Raw genomic sequence first — 13,065 nt, forward strand, 5'->3', positions numbered from 1 at the left:
GCTAGATATTTGGAAGTGGAGAGAGGGACTTAAGAAACAGAGAATTAACATAATGACATATAGGTTGTATATATATGTATCTGTAATATACACATGTTTGTTTATTTATTTATTTATTTATTTATTTATACATGTATATTTTGCAGTTTCTTTTGCTTATTCTCTCAATCAGGGTCCTGAGAACACCTAACAGTTCTCAATAAACCTGGCCAGCCACATCTGGGACCTCCATCCAACCTCCTTAAAAGGGAGCAGATCCCCTTTTTAGTTCAGCTGGGGACTGTCAGCCTCTGTTTGAGCGGTTGGGGGAGATTTTGATCTCCACCTCAGCCTGTCTAGGACTTGCTATGGAGACCTTTTCTCTGGAAATCGTTGTCTGGACTGGTTTCCCAGCCCAAACTGAGCACTCTTATCGTCATGTCCCTACTATCATTGGACCTGACTTATGAACTGGCTTCCTAGTTCTGCCTTCCTGGTTTGATCTTGGATCTGTCCTGTCAGCATGGTTTTGCCTTATGGTCTGGACTCTTGGTTGCTATCTCTGAGCCCATCCTGCTTGGCTCACTTGAAGCTGTGGGGCAGGCTATGGGGTCACCTCAGTTCCTGGCTTGCCATCCCTTTGAGAAAAGAGCTGCTTTTGCTGCTTTCTCTTCTGCTTTCCTCAAGTGTGTGTGTGAGTGCAGAGAGGTGAGGTACTGTGCTTTCACAATGACAGGAGGTGGTGGCTCCTACCCACTCTAGAGAAGTGCTTTAACTGAAGTCATGTTTTTGCCTAAGAAGGAAGGAGCTGTTGTTAACAGTCTACTTTTCCCCTGGAAGCAGGAAAGCAGCAGCAGAAGGCAGTGACATGGAATAGAAGTCTCTTGCAGCATTGCTATATTATCTGCACCACAGGAGGAAAATCTAGATAATGGTTTTATTTTCAGATGTGAAGATCTGTGGTTCAGATTTAGCTGGAGGACTTTGCCCACAAATATAGATAATGCTCTATTCAATGTTTCACTTCACTGCAAAGCCTTGCTTGTTTAGGTAAGAAATGTGCACTGGCTTGCCTCTTGTGTTTACGGAACTCAGTGTTTAGGTCACACTCGGTACTTCTTATCAGTCAGACCGATCCACTTGTGTTGTATAGGTTAAGGGGACTGGGATTCTGCAGTAAGCTTCCAGAATCACCTTTTGATCACTTTTGGTCACTGCATCCAACCAACTCCACAATATCAAGGAACGTTTTTGGCCTCAGCAGTAACAGAGCTGGGCAGCAGGTCCCAGATTTGAAAACAAGAAGCAGCTATTTGTATTTCCATGTCTTCTCTCTGCTTCCACTGGGAGCTTCTTAAGAGGTATCCACCAAATGGTCAGCCCAGAGGAAGGATGGTAGAGAAATTAGTGAAGGAAGCTTCAATCCTTCCTTTCCTAACCTGCAACTTCTCAAGGTATATCCAGATTGGGAAAAATAAGATGGAACACAGTATCTCTTCATGCAGCCTGGGTAGGGAAAAGGTGCTTTGAAACTGGGAGAGAAGTAGTGTGGAGAACAACTGGATAAAGAGACAAAACACAGCAGGAAGACAGGCCTTGGGAATGGGAGTAGGGAATGAAGAAGTACTTAAAAAGAATGTGTAAGTGGAAAGGGTATATTAAAAAGAATGTTTATATGCAGCCTGTGGGGCAAAAAGGGGAGATACAAAGGTAGGTACCATGAGTTTGGCCTCCATAAAACAGACTGAATTATCCTGTTTACTTTATCCTGCAGTCCATAGCAGTGGAGTGAAGTGTTTTTGCATCTCTTGGTTTGTGTGAATAATATGTTCTTGGCATCAGCTTTGGTTTTAATGTGATTGGTTTTTAAACATAATTAGAAGTGTTTTTACAGCTTTGTGTATTTCTGTTTAAGAGACAACAAAAAGTAATGCACGGATATGTTTTTTTACCAGAGAAAGATCTCTAAAACATAACACCAGAATGGCACTACTGGCTTGATAGTAAGTGCATGCATGGTGGATCATTGCAGAATTGGCTCTGAATGTTTGCCAGCAAAGACTCTGACTCAACAGAAAGCACAACCTGTGGTTTGTTAGCCCCATTGATCTCGGTGCCTCGTTGTGCAAGCTGTTCACAGGATCAGATACCCCAGAATAGAGCCTTAGATGGGGGAGGTGTTCAGTAATGTTTCAATTATGAACTTCCTTGATTTAATAATATTCACTTTCTTTTTTCATTTGAGTTTACTGTGCAGGCTACAGTAAGATCATCAGGGACTCCAGGAATGCATGGTCCCACTAAGCCAAGGGGATAACTCACATGCTCAAATGATGCCTGTAAAACTTGATACAAGAACCCCTTAAGCACATGCTCTGGTTTTCTGAGAGTGCATTAGTGGGACTTAACAGACACACAAATTCTTTCCTGAAGATAGGCACAGGAAAAATTACTCCACAAAGGAAATGCCTCTCCATAGAGGGACTCACAGCTGTGCTATGTACTCTTCCCCCTCACTGCACTCTGGTGCCTGAAGCCTTTGGGGAGCTGAGCTGTTCTTCACTAGGAGCTTGTCTCCTATCTGTGTCCAGCATCTGCTTCATGTGGCTTGGTTTTCTTTATCTCAGCTGGCCTGGCCTCCATGCTGGATTTCTTCTGGACAAGCAGACAAACCCAGTATTTTTAAGAAGTGAGTGCACACCGTTTTTGGGTTTTATGGGTTAACTGGCTGCTCCTCCTGTAGCATTTCTATGGCAATAATATAATCTAAGTATCTTGAAGGAACTTTGACAATCTAAGCCAGTGGAGGATTCAATGTCTTAACCTCTGCTTTTTCTTGTGTTTCCATGAGCTTATCTGCAAGCTTAACAGTGCATCAGTGTCAAATTCTACTTTCCACAAATGTACCAACATTTAATTCATCAGAATGGCTGTTCCACAGTTTGGTCAAAATAATATATAAACCACATTTTTGTCACTTAAAAAAGGCCTTGACACTTGCTTTAAAGATAGGGCTGGGGAATAATTCACCTCTGAAGGAAATAGTGTGCTCTTTCTGTTGTACTACTTCTTAAGCCAACAGACAAACAGCTTTGAGACCTGCTGCTGCACCCTAGAACATGTTTTGATGTTGCCTTTCAAGTGTTTAAACAGAAGATAGAGTCAGTTGTGAAATGTCTTACTCCTTTTTGATGAAAAAGAGCTTCAGCTGGAATGTGATGAAGCCATGACACAACTTTCTGGAAGGGTGAATGTGCAGCTGGAGGTGAAGAAGTCGGTGTAGAGGCTGCCAAGCCAGACTGGAGCAACAGCTTGGGTCAGGGGCAAACAGGGCTGGATGCTGCAGCAGCCATCAGCTAATCCATGAAAAACCAAACCCCAATTATTTCTCTCCTTACTGCATTGAGAAACCAGCCTTGCCCCATGTTTCTTACTCATATCACTGTAGTTCTCCTTCGTCTGTCTTTATCTTGTACATTACGTGGATAATTGTTTTTCAGTGTGTGAAAATGGGTAAAGGATGCAGTCATACTGCTGTGATAGGATTTTTGGAAAATGAGATCCATGGCTTTTACACTGTTGGCCTTGTGAAATTTTGGGACAGCTGTAAGAGTGCAAGTGCTGTGTTTTCAACTTGCATTTGTTTCCTACAGTGTGTTTTTAAAATTTTCTATACTCCTCAGCATAGGAGCTTGACTTTCTTAGCCTTAGACTAAAAAGATTTATAAAATCACTGGCCACAGCTAGAGAAAATGATTTTTCAGGAGACCCCATAAACAGGGAAATGACAGAACTGCGATAATTCAGAGCAAAGCCATATGTTTAATTATCGTTGTAGCCATTTGGATTTAAGGATGACTGAACATCTTTAAATGATAGAGCATAGCTTGCAAAAGATGAGCTGTGTGGTTTGTGATGCACCACTGCAAATATTCTGTGTACTATTTGAATGCCACTTCACAGTTCTGAGGAATAAAGGCTAAAGGAAATTGAAGCTTTGTTGTTGATCTGTACCTAGTGATCTGCAATATGCCTACAAAGTAAACATTCCACTAATCAAATAAATTTTAACATATTTGAGAATTTTCAATAGAATGGGGATTATTTTCTCCTTTGTGGATTTCTTCTATTCATATCTGTACTGGGAAGGAGGCAAGGGAAAACATTTCCACAGAAAATAACACTGTTTTGCTTATTTCCTTTTAACCCTGCAACCTTTGAGCAGCTAAGCTAACTTAACGTGCTCAAAAAGTGATGTTTAAAAGACCTCTCCCACACATGTCTGTGGCAAACAATACTAGAGGGCCACTGAATGGCAAAAATACCTGGGGAAGAAAACATGGGTTGGAATGCTTTTTAATCATTCAGATATGTTAAAATGTTTGTGGTCAAACCAAAAGAAAAAGCATACCACTGAAGGCATCTTGGCAAGGTGCACTTGTGTTAAGTGCCTTGTGTGTCTCCTGTTTCTTTAACTGATAAAATAAAAGGCTTAGGAAAAAATGCTGGCAAGCCACACCATATTTAAATGAGCAGTTCAGAACCTAGAGCTACTGAGAAAGAAAGATCAGAGTGAACTGGTGGGGTGACGTAAAAAGGAGATGCAGTGGAAAATATGAGCAACTTAATGAAAAAGTTCAGAAACCTGTCTAACTCAGAAGTAAAAATACCAGGGTGGAAGGGAGTAAAAGGCTGTGAAAGTGCAGATCCTGCTGACCTATAGAGAAGCAGCTCTTTGTGAAAAGACAGAAGCAATTTTCAGTGGAAAGCCAAAAGCTCTGGGACTTGCTTTTCATGGGTACATCTACACTAACTTCAGAGCACCGGCCCAAGCTCAAACTTGCCTCATGTTTGGACACAAGACTCTGCTCAGGGCCTTGGGTGAGCTCCACCTCTGGGAGGAGGTGGGGAGTCTGTGCTGGCTCAGCCCTTTATTATAACCCAAATGGTATCACACCATGCACTTCAGATGAGCCTTTGCCTTCTCCCATATTCTCCATTCCAGATCTCATAATTCTGTGTGGCAACTATCTCCCTCTTAGAAGTGCTTAATGTCACATCCCACAAAACCCTGCTGGATGTGTGGTGTGCTGAGTACAAGGCATTCACAGAATGTCAGTGGTCCAGCCTGCTCCTTATCCTGCTAAGGGCAGGTCAGCAGCAGGGCCACACTGTCTGCCCACCACTGAGGCTTCCTCTTGGACAAAAAGGCAACAGTGGTTCAACCAGTAGAATTTTTTTTTTTTTAATTTATATTTATTTATTTTTATTATCTAAGGAGAAAAATAATTAAATATAATTATTTTTCTCCTTAGACTTTGGCATGCCAATGGTTTGGTCAGACAGGGAGTGGGGTCAGCGTGGAAAGTGCTGAGGATGACTCCTTGTCTCTTGGCCTCACCAGATGTCTCATCCTCCAGCAGGGAGGATGCTGCATGAGGTGTGGGCTCAGCACTGGTCTCACCAGGGCTTGCAGTACCAAAGGACACCTCACAGGGATTTGGTTAGAAGGTATCCTTCTCATTGGCTGCTTTGCTCTGTGGCTGGTCTCTTGTCTGATCTCTGTCTTGTGACCAGCCACATGAGGCCTCGTGCTGGAAGGAAAGAAGGCTGATGTCAGGCTGTGGTGGTAGTGGTGGTAAAATTAGGGTTAAAGTAGGATTTCTTCCCCTGCCTCCATGAGCTGTCCTGTGATTACCCTTGGGGAAGCAACCCACCTTCCCCAGAAGTTGGGACTCTTCCAAAGAGGGAGAAGGACAAAAAGTCACCAAAAGAGATTTTAGCATGGCCTCTTAAACACAAGTATTCTTGTCTGAGATGCTCTGATATCATTAAGATGAACATGATATAAATAAGTAGATATGGTATCAGTGATGTTGAAGTTCATTGAAATGTTTGGTTAATAATACCTGGAAAAAAGGTGAAGCTCTGTCAGTGAACTGTGCCCTATATCACATGATTAACCTGAAGCTGGACATATTTGTACCTCTTCCTGGCCACAGGACTACCAGGTACCACCACACAGACCTGCAGTATATACACATAAATAAAAAGGAAGGTTGTGCCAAAATTCTTTGATGGAACAGTTTGCATTATTTAATGCCAGTTTCTCCAAATCAGAAAGAACTGAGCCAGCTTATGGGACAATGAAAAGCAACCCATCTTCAGGACATCTTGAGAAGGGTGGAGATGAAGGATATTGCCATGCAAAATGTCCCAACCAGCTTCTTGTTTGGAGCTGCAGGCTGTGAGGAGTGGTGCATGACCAGGTCCCTGTGCTGTTGCCTTTGCCTACCTCCAGGAAAGCGTCTGGCTGCTGCTGACAAGGGAGACCTGTGAGTATCTGGGGTGACAGCTACTGCTACAGAAAAGGGGAAAATGACCTCCCCTCACATCAGTGGGTACTGCCCTATCTCCCCAGCTCCACTGCAGGAGTGGCAAGCCCTAGAAAAGCTCTAAGCACCCGCTGGTACCTGGTAAGCCAAGATCCTCTGACTTTTATATGGAGTGCTCAATGAGAAGCCTCAGAGCATAAGCTAATAGACAGCAGGTCTGTTAGTGAAACCTTTATGTTAATTCAATACAGACTACTTATGGAATTTCCCTTCTCTGAGAAAATTTCAACTTCTATAGAGAACAGCACTCAGTCTTGTTCTTTTTCTTTTCAGAACTTCAGAAGTTCCCTTGAAAATTCCCTGAAGCCTTAATAATAATGATTCTCAGTTGCATGTCAGGATGTAATGTACAATGTAAAGTTTTCACATTTGACGCTCTGCATATTTAAATTTACCATGGTGCTTCACATTCAATTTATCCCAAGAATTCAAGCAAAATCACATACTGTTCGACTAGAGATTTATCATGGGGTGCTTAACAATGAATTATTTAAGACTACCGAATGTATCATGGTTTCTTGAGAGCCTAATGCGTGTATGTGTATATATTTATATATAAAATAACTGTGAGCCATTACAGAAAACCAGTTTCTGAACAAGGTTTCAAGAGTAAAACGAGAGGATGTTTAAAAATAGGTGTCCTCCTGAAAATACGGCAGAGTTTTAGAGAGAAGAAAACCTCAATAATCTTCCCTGTTCAGCTATATACATAGTTGTTTAAAGAGGATCTATATCCTGCAGGATTCCTTTTAGGTGAAATTTTAAAAGTACCTAAATTCTGCAACAAAGGTGGTGGTGTGTTTTTTTTTTTTTTTTTTTTCCTATGTGCATATTGATGTGGCATTTTAAATCTCACTGAAAAGTTTTAAAGAATTTCCCTCATTTGCAGGTTTGAGAAGATTACTCTATGCCTCCTACTAGCAATCATCCACAGTACTTTTCCCAAAGTACTTTACTGAGTGGGTAAGCACTTCCTTTTTACTGATGGAAAAACAGACAGAAAAAGATGAAGTGGTCTGCCCGGGATAAACAGCTTGGTATGCTGCCTTTTCAAAGCCCTTAGGATTGCATTTTTTACCCGGCCAGGGGGCAGCCTGCTGGAACGACACTGAACTGGGCTCAAGGCAGCCCTTAGTTCTGCTCGCTGGAGGGGAACAGGCTGAGGAGAGGCCCCAGCTCACAGCTGCCTCTTTGGCCACTTTTTCAGATGGCCGTGGAAATAGCCCCAAGGGGCCAGACTTTCAGTTCTTCGTTTTGTCCTCTGACCCAAACTGACTTTGCGATGACTGGTTTTATGTTCAAGGGAGGATCAGCTGCCACCATATGATACGCGTCCCTGAGGACCTGTCTCGTCTTTGACACCTCATTGAGTCTTTCTTGTTAAGACAGTTGTGCTTGTCTGCAGGAATACAATAAGGGCACTTATTATATTCCCGTGCATATAGGTGTGGTGAGAGGGCTGGATTTTCACTGATGAGTGGGAGGTAGTTTGACTACTTCTAGCAGAAGAAACTTTTCCTGCTGGCTGCAGGGGGTTTACTATGGTCTCATTTCAACTCGCAGGCTGAAGCATCTATTTTGAACTTACTCAGGTCCTTGAGAAAAGATGAGTAACCTAGAACTCCCTTTGGCACCAGCAGCAGCTGCGATGGCTCCTTTTTCTGAAGGCATCTTGTGAGGAAGGGCCACTATCTGACGCTTTCTCCCTGATGACTCTGATGATCACAATCTGAGGCTTTCAGACAATGAGTAGCAAAGAAGAATCTAGATGCTATGTGTCCCAGAGCCTGCAGGACAGACTGTAAGGGAGAGCTGAGCAGAACAAGTAGAGGTTCAGACCTAGCTTCACAGGTCGCATGCTCCTGGGTTTGTGACTGGTCGGACTTGGTACACTAATTTAAGTTTATGGCACTTGTAGGATCATATTCATGCCGATGCATTTAGGGTAACAGCAACTCTGTTCTTTAGCAAGTCAGAGTCCCAAGTCTAAAAGCCAGACAAAGGAAGAACAAGGGGCGGGGGGAGGTGGGACAGACAAGGGAGAAGACAAGCATTGTCTCTAACAATAAAAAATCATCATTTGCTTGTCCAATAGGAGCAGCAGAACACATTTCTCCTGAAGAAACTCTTTGAGGGTCTGATTTTTCCATTAATCTCTAGTTCAGCGATGAATACAATCTCTTGCCCTAACCTTCAGTTGCAAACTAGCCAGGGATTTCACTTACATTTGCCTCTCGTGTTGCCTCTGGGCAGGACATAGGACAGGTTACCCACAGCAGAGAACCTGCCACCACTGTAAGCTGGAAGTGTTCTCAAGGTATAACTTAAGTGAACTCAAGAGGAAAAATAGCCCAGAGACAGCACCTGTGGCCAAAAGCTCAGGCAGAAGTGGTGTCATGTCAGTCCACAGCTATGCAGCGAGCTACTCTGCATCTTCCTGTCTTGGTTTCTCCCCTGTGAAATGGGGATTAAAATAGTCATCTGTTTTACAAACATGATTAAATGTAGGTTGAAAGAACTCCCTGAAAAAACCTTGAAAACTCTGAGAATGGTGGTCCGGTTCGCTTAAGGCAAGATCTGGTCTGGACACTGAACTCCAAAGGGCAGGACATAGCAGGGTGCCCACAGCTAAGCACACAGACTGCCAGGGGAGTGCAGGCACGGGAGCAGGGAGAACACAAAGGCGAACAGGAGGTGATGCAAGAAATATTTATTTGGGTTTGTTTGCTAAAGACATCACATACTAGCTTCAACAGCAAAACCCGATCGAAAAACCGAGTGGCAATGAAAAGCTGGCAACACTGCTTTGTCGGGGAGTTTGGGTGACCAAAAAAACAAAAAAAAAAAAACAAACAAAAAAAAAAAAAAAAAAAAAAAAAAAAAACAAAAAAACCAATAAAAAACAAAAAACAACCAACAAAACGCCAAATTCCCCTCCTCAGGACCCAAAGCCCAGCCCGGGCCCCCTCGCCTTCTGGAGGGCGGCCCAGCGCTCCCTTACCCGTGCCGTGGGGGCGTGGGAGAAGGGAGGGCAGCCCTTGGCCGGGCAGGGTGACCCGGCACGGAGAGCGCGCACACACAGAGACACACGTGTGTGCTGTGCACACACACCCCCGCAGCTGATGCAGGAAACCAACCACGGCAGCACAGCCCCCACCGGCAAAACTCGCGTCCCGGGCCAAAAAAGGGGCGCCGTGGCGGAGAGCACGACGCGCCTCCTCCTCGTATTTCCTCCCCCGCCCACTTCCAGCGGCGAAGGGGCTCGCTGCCGCCGCCGGCTGCCGCCCGGGATGGAAAGTTGTAGCCGCGGCGGGATGCGCGGCGCGGCGGTGAGTTTCCCCGGCGGCGCCGGGGCGCGGCGGGCCGGGCGGACGGGGGCGCGGGGAAGCCCGTCCGGGCGGGCGGCAGGGAGGAACCTCCGGGATCTCCGCGTCAGCCCCGTCTCTCTGCGTGTCCGTCCGTGTGTGTGTGTGTGTGTGTGTGCGTGTGTGTGTGTGCGCGCCCGGCCGTGCCGGTGCCCCGGGGGCCGGGCCCTGCCAGGGGGGAGCGCGACGCGCACCGCGCAGCGCCCCGAGCGGCGGCGGCGGCGGCTCCGGCCGTCGGGGGGAGGCGCTGCCTCGTGCCGTGCCGAGCGGGGAACCCCCCCTTGAGGAGACCCCCGGGAGGTGCGGCGAGGTGCCCCCCCTGCCTCGGGGCAGGAGCAGGGGCCGGGGTGGCGGCGCCCGGGCAGTCCCACCGGTGAGAAGAAGGAGGAGGAGAAAGAAGAGAAGGAGGAGGCAGCGGGGCAGCAGCGGCCCCCCGGCGCGCCGGCCGTGCCTCCCCCACCGGGCCACGAGGAAACCCCCTCGGTGACCCCTCCCCCGACCCGGGGAGGGGGCGGGACCGGGAGACCCGGTGACGTCACTGCTCCGGCCGCGCTTCCTGCAATAGAAAGTGAGAGAAGGTAAAACACCCCCGCCCCCCCGCGCTCCCCCCGACGGTGACCGGGGCGCCGGGGGGAGGGGCGGGGCGGGGCGGGCCCGGCGGGGAACGCGGCTCTCCCCGAGGGGACCCCGGCGGATGCGCCGAGGCCGCCCGCCCTCCCTCCCCCGCCGGGCCCGCCCCGCCTCTCCCGCCTGCCAGGGGAGGCTCCTACTCCCCCGCCCCCCGTTCCCCCGCATTGTGTCCCCCCCCGTCCACCGCCCCACGGCAGAGGGGCAGGGCGGCGATGGGGGCTCCCGAGTGGGACGTGGGGGATGGGGCTCCCGGAGGAGGGGTCTGCTACCGCTGGGGGCGGGCGCGGCCAGGGGCCGGGGGGCTGCGGAGCGGGGCCGTGCCGGGGGGCGGCGCCTTGGCCGGCCCGGGGGGACGGTGCATGGAGGAGGGGTGGGTGCCACTGCCGGGCTCTGTGTGTGCGTGTGTGTGCGGGCGCGGTGGCGGCTGTGGCGGCGGCGCTGGGTCATGTTTGTGTTTGAGGTTGTCAAGTGAAGGAGGCTCCCGCCCCCCCCCGCTCCCCCCGCTCTTTCTCCCTCCCTCCCTCTCCCTCCCGCCGCCGCCGCCGCCGCCGCCGCCGCGCAGGGGTCGCCGCGCTCCCCGCCGCTGCCGCCGCCATCAGCCGCCGCGCCGGCCCCTCCGCCAGGTTTGCAGCGGGCCCCGCGGGGGGCGGGAGGGGGCTCGGGAGGCGCTGCGGGGACGAGGGTGCGGGGCGGGACGGCCGCCCCCCGCCGCCCCCCTCGGCGTGGAGCTGCGGCAGCCACAACACAATGTGTCCTCCGCCGGCGGCGGAGGGGGGAAACGGGCGGACGGGGGCGGGGAGGACCGCAGGCCCCGTTCCCCCCCCTCAACCCACCGCGCTCCGCCGCAACCCCTCCGGGACGCGCGGGGACTCCGCGCTCCGGCTGCGCTCGCCCGCCAGCGCTACCCCCGGGGGTGCCGGTACGCCCCGGCTCCCGGTGGGTTTGTCCGGGCGCCCCCCCCCCTCCGCCCCGGGTCTGCAGCCGGGGTTTCGGGGGCTCTGGGAGGCGCGGAGCCCCGGCCCGGCTCCTCTCGGCCCCACGGCCGGCCCCGCAGGGTGCCGGGCCGCGGCCGCCCCCCGTCCCTCTCTGCCCCTTCCCCCCCACCCCCCCGCGGCATGTGTGCAGCGCTTTGTTCGGTGCGGCGTTGCAGAGGGGTTTTCCCAGGCTCCTCCCTCTTTATTCATTCATGGATTTTTTGCCTGCCTCCCTTCCCCTTCCCTTCCCCTCACAGTCCCGCTTGCACATACCCGCGGCTCCCCGGGCCCCGGGGCGGGCTGCCTCCCGCCCCGCTCCCCCATTTTTGGGTGGATACAGGGGGATGTGACCGCTGCGATTGCAAAGGCCCGTTTCTCCCTCTCTCCCCCTTTTTTTTTTCTTTTTTTTTTTTTTTTTTCTTTTCTTTTTTTTTTTTTTTCTTGTTCAAGCGAGAGAGGGAATGACTTTTGGCGTGGGTCCTGCCCGGTGTTTCCACCGTGGCTCTCACACGGCCATCTCTTCCCCGAAGGAGAGGGTCTGCTGGCGAGCGGGGAAGCTTGGTGGCATTAAAGGGTCATTAGGATGTCGTTTGTGCTGCAGGAAAGCGTGGGGAAGGGGCTCCCGATTTACGGAGACACCGGGGGATTTCAAACTCTCGCTCCAAATAACTTGTGTAAAGAAGTGACGGTGTTTATTAGCGTCTTTAATAACCTGAGCCCAGCCCCAGGGACTTTCCCAGTCGAGCCAGAGGAAAGGGGGGAACTGGGGCTCAGGGAGTGCTGGGTCGCTTCAAGCCATCCAGGCACTTTTCTCCATTTCCAGTTCGTGCCTAAGACCTTGGAAAACGGACCTGCTAGCATAAGCTTTTATTTAATTTCTAAATATTTCTGTTATGCTTGCAGATAAAGTGGTATGAGTTAACAGCTTGACAGGCACTGTGCTCTGTTTTGGATTTTTCCCGTCTTTTTCCTTCAACGTGCAGTAATACCCTAGTGAAGAATCATTTAGTCAGAATAACATTTTCCAGCTTTCTTTTGTGTCAGTTGCAGTATTTTTTTTTCTCCTGTTTGAGTCTTTTCATGCAGCAACAGACAAAAGAAACATTAAAAATTAATGATTATATTCCTCAACAGTATGTAGACTGAAGGGGTGGTTGCAAGTACTCTATTTTAACTGGGCTTCAATTAAATATTCACAAAAACGTGGTTGCCTTGAAAAGCAATGTAAGTGCCCCTAAAGTAATACTTACAACAAATGCTAAAATTCTGCATCCTTCCTCCTTCGAACAGCTGTCTGTAATCAATTTGCCTATATTAGGGACCATTCCAAAGTTCATATAGTTTTAAAAAAAAATCTTCCTAGTGTTTATTAAAAAGAAAAATCTGTTAACATGAAGTAGAATTACTATAAGAAGATGCAGAAACTTGGTTTTAAATTTAGTTTAGCTGGAAGAGTGTAATTACACCAGTCATTTTCTTCTTCAAGTTCTTGTGTGTAAGTAGTTTTCCACAGGTCTTTGAGAGATTTCACATTCTGCATCAGAAACTGAACAAAACACTCACTGAACTGTTAGCAATTCCTAAGAATGTTTGAAAAGTAAGAAAGTGCAGGTAGGTCAAGAGCTAGTGTGATTCTCGGCTGTACGCTGATATTTCCGCAGAAATATCCCATGGGGAATTCTTCCAAATTTACCTGCTGCATGTAAGGATTCTGTAGGTAAT

General features: G+C 48.8%; 2 long non-coding RNA genes across 2 annotated transcripts; both read left to right on the forward strand.

Annotated features, from left to right (window-relative positions):
• Positions 1-761: 761 nt before the first annotated feature.
• Positions 762-1,982, forward strand: LOC137481082 (uncharacterized). Its single transcript, XR_011003326.1, has 2 exons — positions 762-1,029; positions 1,341-1,982. It is a non-coding gene; the product is annotated as an uncharacterized lncRNA (long non-coding RNA).
• A 3,470-nt stretch (positions 1,983-5,452) lies between these two features.
• LOC137479220 (uncharacterized) lies at positions 5,453-8,867 on the forward strand. Its single transcript, XR_011002053.1, has 2 exons — positions 5,453-6,455; positions 7,264-8,867. It is a non-coding gene; the product is annotated as an uncharacterized lncRNA (long non-coding RNA).
• Positions 8,868-13,065: the final 4,198 nt, after the last annotated feature.

Source organism: Anomalospiza imberbis, chromosome 1 (genome assembly GCF_031753505.1).
Source record: "Anomalospiza imberbis isolate Cuckoo-Finch-1a 21T00152 chromosome 1, ASM3175350v1, whole genome shotgun sequence".
In the NCBI taxonomy this organism is placed as follows: Eukaryota; Metazoa; Chordata; class Aves; order Passeriformes; family Viduidae; genus Anomalospiza; species Anomalospiza imberbis.